This window comes from Ambystoma mexicanum, chromosome 5p (assembly GCF_040938575.1).
Source record: "Ambystoma mexicanum isolate Mex_15411 chromosome 5p, UKY_AmexF1_1, whole genome shotgun sequence".
Lineage (NCBI taxonomy): Eukaryota > Metazoa > Chordata > Amphibia > Caudata > Ambystomatidae > Ambystoma > Ambystoma mexicanum.
This window is the reverse complement of record NC_090930.1, coordinates 598961607-598968875: the sequence shown is the minus strand read 5'-3', so window position 1 is coordinate 598968875 and position 7269 is coordinate 598961607.

Genomic DNA, 7269 nt, shown 5'->3' with positions numbered 1-7269 from the left:
ATGTCTCCCTTTACACTACAGCGAGTGAAGAAGAGGGTGGAGACGGCACTGTGGAGGAAAGTGGAAGGGATGCCTCCACCGACCGGCGACGCAAGGCACAGTCACCCTCCCAGGAAATACCATCATCCAGGAGCGAGGTGACTGGTGCCGCATCTGCCACTACGGCTGCAGCGGAAGGGGTGGATGAGCCCCCACATGGGTCTGCAATGGCGGAAGACAGTGCAGAGCCATCCAGGTTGGTGGTGGGCAAAGAGGAGGAGGAGGCTGCTACAGAGCCGCACATGGGGCCTGGTGGGGGTGGTACCACTGGTGCAAGTGGTGCAGTCAAGGGTCAGGGGCAGGAGACAGCACAGGTTGCTGAAGAGGTGCCTGTGCATGTCTCTGTCCTTGACACTGTGACTGCATCACCATGCACCACAAGGGTTGCCCCGTCCCAGGCCTGTCAGCAGGTAGGGGGGAGGTCCATGTCATCTGGCACTCCTCTACCTGCGGATGAGGGGACCTGTGACCGGATGGAGTCTGTCCTGATTGGTGTCGCATTGCGCACACGTGACATTTGTGATGACGTGCGTGGTTCCCGGGGGGACCATGTATGTAATCACGAAGAGCTGTGTGCCAACGTGGCCCAGTTGGGAGGGCCCGTGGTTGGGAGGTTCCACCATGTGTTGGCCACACTTGCAGCCCTCTCCTCCTCTGTGCACACCATACGCTAGTCATTCTCTGTGCCATCTTCCGGCCCAGATGCCACCATGGCCCCCTGTGAATCTGCCCCAACCAATGCAGCCAGCCTGGTAGAGATCCCATCCCTGTCACAGTCGGGAGTCAGGGGTCCAGCAGGGGTGGACACCCCAACAACTGGACACCAGCGGATGGAGGATGTGCCGGCATCATCGGGCAGGGCACGTGCACACCGGCGCCGGTGGATTCCTTCATCCCGGATGCCGTCGTGCTGGCAGAGGCAGTTGCATCGAAGGCAGCGGCAGGCTCAGCGTGGGAGGCATCATGGCTCAGGGCCATCAACATCAGGAGGACCCTGGATTGGGAGTGTATTCCGTGTGGCAGCGGTTGGGCCAGTGTATAGATGCGGAGAGGCAGCGGGCGGAGGAGGCACGGCCCACTATGATCAGGGCAGAGAACTCCATGCGCAGGGCATTGAGGCGGGCTGAGTGCCTCGAGGCAACTCGCAGGGAATTGGAACAGGCCATGACTGCATCCCTGCGAGACCTCGAGGCCAGGGAAGAGGCCCACCTCTGGGACATCGATATGGAGTTAGATGATGCCCTGGCCCCAAACATCAACGAGTGAGCCGTTGGACTTGCCCACCGCCATTGTGCATAGTTCATTAGTGTTAGGTTCCCTTTGTGTATATAGTTTATTCTTCATAGGACCTTTTTGTAGGTTTCCTTTTGTTTGTGGATCATGGACCATTTGGACTTCCATTGTATATAGCTGCAGACTTGTACATACTTCCTTATTAAATGTTCCCATGGATCAATGGTTTTCTATCATTTGGATTATGTTTTTCTAATAGACATTGGCAATGGACCACTTTTTCATCCACATGACGTATTTTTTTGTTTCTTCATTGGATCAACAATTTCTTTTTTTAATTTTTCTCATTGGACATTGATTTTCAAGTTTCATTTCTTCAATGTCAGTTCATAATGTTGTAATACATTTTTGCTAACGCATATTCTGAGGGGTGCGCTGGGAGTTTTATACGCGTTTTTGCTCGTGCGGGTGGGGTACGCATATTCCAAGGGGTGCGCGGGGAGTTTTACACGTGATTTGGCAGTGTGGGCCCTCAAGTGTGCCCTTTCCCCCCTCCTCATGTCCTGCAGGCAGCAAATCCACCCTGACCATGCCCTGCAGGCAGCCCACACCACAGGGGACTACCCTACACCTCTGGGCATGCCCCGCAGCCAGCCCACATGGCACCATGCACTCGGGAGCACAGACTCATGTCCCCCAAGTATCCACCCACCCAGCCGTGACGGGCACCTGCCAGCAGGCCCCGACTCATGTCCCCTTGAAACCCCACCCACCCACCATTGACGGGCACCTGCCAGCAGGCCCCGACTCATATCCCCCAATCAACCACCCTCCCACCATTGAAAGGCACCTGCCAGCAGGCCCCGACTCAGGTCCCCTGCACCCCCACCCACCCAGCATTGATGGGCACCTGCCAGCAGGCCCTGACACATGTCCCACCAAACAATTGCCTAACAAAAATGACCCATGTCCCTAATGCCAACCCTATTCCCCCTTGCCCCCCAGTACAAGCACGCAACCATCCAATGCACCCACTCCCAAATTACCCATGCCATGAGAGTCTCAAAAGAACCACCATGGCCATGCATAAATGTACAACAGAGCGACACAGTGGCAACACATGACTGAGTCAATGCTCATAGAGACATGCACAAAACCAATGAGAGTAGACCAATAATGAAGATATATGAAATGAAATGTATTAAAAATCATATTGAAAAAACATATTATAAATATTATAAATTCAAACTTGTAAATTAAGAGACAATGAAATCATAAAAAAAGAAAAATCCAATGTAAAACAAAAATCCACAAGAGGAAAAAAGGGAAGTGGTCCATTTCCAATGTCCAAATAAAGTACATGAAAAAATCTAGGAAAAACCATTGATCCATGGGATATGATATGATATGATATGGCATTTGTAACGCGCCTATACACAAGTGTTTCAAGGCGCGACGAGGCAGGGAGGGGGGAACAAGGGGAAGACAGACAACGATCCTACTAGGCCAGGTGTCATTCAGACCGCGCAAGTGCAGGGGTAGGGGGAAGGGAAAAGTGCAAGGGGAAGGGGGAGGGGGGGAGTGCAGTACAAATAAGTAGAATAGAAATAAAATAATAAATAAATAGGGCCAGCTGGTGGCAAGTGCAAGGTAAGTGCAGACAAGTGCTGGGGGGGCTGTAGGGATACAGAGACAGTCCCGCAGTGCAGGGGTTGCCAGGGAGGCAGTGCAAGTGAAGAGTGACTGGGCCCAGGACCGAGGTCGGTGAGAGTGGCCCAGTTGCAGAATCAGTGCAGTTTAGGTGAAGAATTTAGCAGGGGAGAGGGAGAGAGAAAGCAGAAGTGAAGAGGAAGGTTTTGAGGTGCTTCCGGAACCGGAGATGGTTCTCCTCAAGTTTCAGGGAGGCAGGAAGGCTGTTCCAGAGGGAGGCCCCTGCCGCGGAGAGAGATCTACCCCCAGCTCGTTGCTTCGAGAAGCGGCTGACCCTGAGGGAGTTGGAGACGGATGAGCGTAGGGCTCGGGAAGGAAGATATTTAGGAAGAGAGAGTTGAAGGTATTTAGGCCCCAGGCCCCAGAAGGCCTTGTGGACAATGCAGAGGGTTTTGAACTTAATCCTCGCAGCGACTGGGAGCCAGTGTAAAGATTTCAGTCCTGGAGAGATACGGTCCCTGGGCTTGAGGCCAAGGACAAGTCTCGCAGTTCTGTTCTGGATGAGTTGCAGAGGGCGGAGAGTGGAGGCAGGCAGATTAAGATAGAGGCTGTTACAGTAGTCCAGCTTCGAGAGAACCAGGTCTCGGGAGACAGTGAGCTTCTGGGGGAAGGAGAGGAAGGGAAGAATACCTCTGAGGAGGTGCAGCTGGTAATGTGACTTCTTAGAGACGTCAGATATCTGAGGAGAGAAGGAGAGTGTGGAGTGCAGGTAGGAGCAGGAAGAGCGCCAAGAGAGGCCGGCCAGAGTACGCAGGGAAGGAGGGAGTGGGTGTGCCGATGAGTAGGATCTCAGTCTTACTAGCATTAAGGCAGAGGTCATTGGCAGTACACCATTCCTGGATAGCAGACAGACAGTCAGAGATGAGGGAGGGAGAGGAGGAGGCCAAGGGTAGCCTGAAAATGAGCTGGGTATCGTCCGCATAGCACTGAAAGTTGGGGCAGAGGGCGGCGATGCAGTGGGCAAGGAGTGCCAGATACTGGTTGAACAGCCAGGGAGAGAGATTAGATCCCTGGGGAACGCCACAGGTGGAGGAAAAGATGTCAGAGAGGAAGGACCCAAGTTGGACCTGGGAGGGTCGATTGGAAAGGAAAGAGGTCAGCCACGCCAGAGCCTGACCAGTGATACCCAGGTTATCACGGAGACGGTTGAGCAGGATGGCATGGTTGACAGTGTCAAAGGCAGAAGAGAGATCGAGCAGAATGAGAACACACGGAGTGTTGGAGTCGAGGTTCAAGAGCAGGTCCTCACGGATGTTCAGGAGAGCAGTTTCCGTGCTTCTGGCCGCTCTGAAGCCAGATTGATGGTCATGGAGAGTATCAACAGCTTCAGCATGGAGGTTAAGCTGGGAGATGGCCAGTTTCTCCAGGAGCTTGCCCAGGAAGGGAGTGATGGAGATTGGGCGATAGTTAGCCGGACAGGAGGGGTCGGCAGAGGGTTTCTTAAGGAGAGGGTGCACAAGGGAGTGCTTGAGGGGGGATGGGAAGACTCCAGAGGCGAAGGAGTGGTTGCAAAAGTCAGCCAGGGCAGGAGCCAGGGAGTCGATGTGGTCCTTGATAGTTTTGGAGGAACAGGGGTGAATCTGTTTAGACGAGACTTTCATAGATCGGACTTGTCTGGAAACCTCGTCAGCAGAAAAAAGGGGAAAGGCAGGGAAGGATGGAGGAGGGGTGGCTGCAGAAGGGCCAGAGGAAGAGAGGAAGAGCAGGGAAGAGAGGGGGGGAGGTGATAGGAGGAGAGTGAGGACAGGATGTCCTGAGTTTTAGAGATGAAGTGGGAGGCCACAAGTGGGATGATAAAATAACCAAAGTATGTACAATTCGGGAACTATATACACTGCAAGGAAACCTACCAGAACTCCAACAAAAATAACAATTTTCATAAAGTGGAGCAAAGTCCATGAACTCCAAAATAAAAAAAAAACAAAGGAAACCTAACACTAAAGAACTATTTACAAAGGCGGCGGGCATGTCCTATGGCTCACTCTTTGATGTTCCGGGCCAGGGCATCATCGAACTCCACGTCGATGTCCTGGAGGCGGGCCTCTTCCCTACCTCGAGATATCGCAGGGATGCAGTCATGGAGGCCTCCAACTCCCTGGGAATGGCCTTGAGGCACTGAGCCAGCCTCAACGCCCTGTGCATGGAGTTCTCTGCCCTGACCATAGTGAGGCGTACCACCTCCGCCCGCCGCCTCTCTGCATATATTTGCCGGCCCAACCGCTGCCACACGGAAAACATTCCCAATCTAGGGTCCTCCTGCCCTCCAGCCGATGCCTGCCCCTCTGATGTAGATGTCCGCAAGCCAATGTGCCTCCCACCGTTAGCCTGCTGCTGCTGTGCATGTGCCCTGCTGGCTGATGCCTGCACGTCCTCCTCTTGCTGGTGTCCAGTTATGGGGGTGGCCACCCCTGCTGGCCCTCCGACTCCTGACTGTGGCAGGGATGTTTCCTCCACCAGCCTGGCCGCTGGTCAGGGTCAGCTCCACAGGGTGCCCAGGTGATACTTGGGCCGGAAGATCGCACAGAGGATGACTGGCACATAGGGGGTTCAGTTGAGGAGGGGGTCGCTAGAAGATCCAGCGCACGGAGGAACCCAGCCTGGGTGACCTGTCCTAGTAGGCCGATGCAGTCAATGAGGTATTCTGAATGACGTGCATTGTCCTCACTAGAACTCTGCATGTCATCCCGAATGCCACGTTGACACAACACTGACACAGCTAGGACAGGCTCAACCCGGTCCGGGATAGCCATGTCCGCAGAGAGAGGAAGGCCAGTTGTTGTTCGCGCATCCCTTCCCTCAGCACGGGTGCATCCGCACGTGCAAAAAATTACGTCCGCATGTGAATGCGTGTTATTCAAGGAAGGGGCCTTATCGCATAAGCGTGTATGTGACGTTATGCGCGCGGGTGTAGCTTTCAGCACAGGTTAAAGGTCAGCGCGGACCAGCAAAACACTGTACGTGCTTTTCGTGGAGACCGACTTGTGTGTTTACTCTGCTGGAATCACACGCAATTATTTCACAGCGTCTGAAGTCCATACTTCTTCATTTGGTGGGGTGTAGCCTACGCGTACAAGTGTGTGTGTTTTTTTTTTTTCATGCAAGGCAGACGGTGCGTCGCATACACTTTTTTCCCACTGTGGTTCCCCCTGTGCATGCGTACCATTTAGAGGTCATTGTAGTCCGTATGTTCCATGTGTACGGGTTTTTTGTGTTCCTGGGTGCAGCACCGTACTGCTGGAGGTAATATTCACACACGTGGGCTACCGGGGTCGCGTGCACAAATTGTTTTATTTTTCTCCAATTTCCTGTGCTTAAATCTTTTTTTTATTTTTTATTTTTTGATTTGTATCTTTTCTTTTTGGGGGTGCCTGAGCATTGTGTGACCCATCATTTCTCCCCGGGGGTCACAGATAGCCTTGCAGGGGCACTGGGGTACCTATTCCATCAAGTACCCTGCCCCCTTCCAGCCAATTGCCCAGGACAATTGTTGAGTGAACCTCCATTAGCCCATTTTCCATCTGTGCCCTGGTTGGGAGGCCACCAAAGGCTAAGGGCGGCTGTTAGGGGCAATTCGAATTTTATGGCTACTTTCCCTCACCTAGTGAGTCCCCCAGCAGCTTTGCTGGATTTCTGGAGTTATTTTTTTCACTTGGTAAGAGTGTGTCTCTTTTTCTCACTCTTACCTGTGTTTTTGCCATGTGTATTTCATCTGTTTTTGTGATTGTGGACTCTGGAGTACACCACTTCAGTAGCCCCTTCTTTTGTGTGTTACACAGCACCTTCAGTGCAGTGACACAGGGTTGTCTTTTAGACTTCCCACCAACTCCATTTCTGAGACTGAGTACTGTCCCCCAGAAGAAAGTAAAGTTGCCATTAACTTTACCTAGTCATTTAACCACAGATCCTGTACACCACATTTTACATGGAGTACTGAACAGGGTTAATCCTTAGCCCTTTTTATCTGTACCTCCTAGAACATTGTTTCGCTCTTTTAACATTTAGTCTTGATTAGCCCATTTTATCTGTACCTCCTAGAACATTGTTTCGCTCTTTTAACATTTAGACTTGGCTGGTGGCAGTGGTATCTACCCTAACTTTTCTACCGCGATTATACTATCTAAACGTGGTATTGTTTTAGGCTATAATATTAGCCTCAAACATAAACCCGCTTGAACAAATACTCTTTCTTTTGGCTCCGGTCGGGTTTATTCGCCATTTCTTTTTGTTAAAGTCCTTCTTGTGTTCTACTTTGCGTGGCAAAGCAGGTTTGCCTTCTTTGTTCACTGT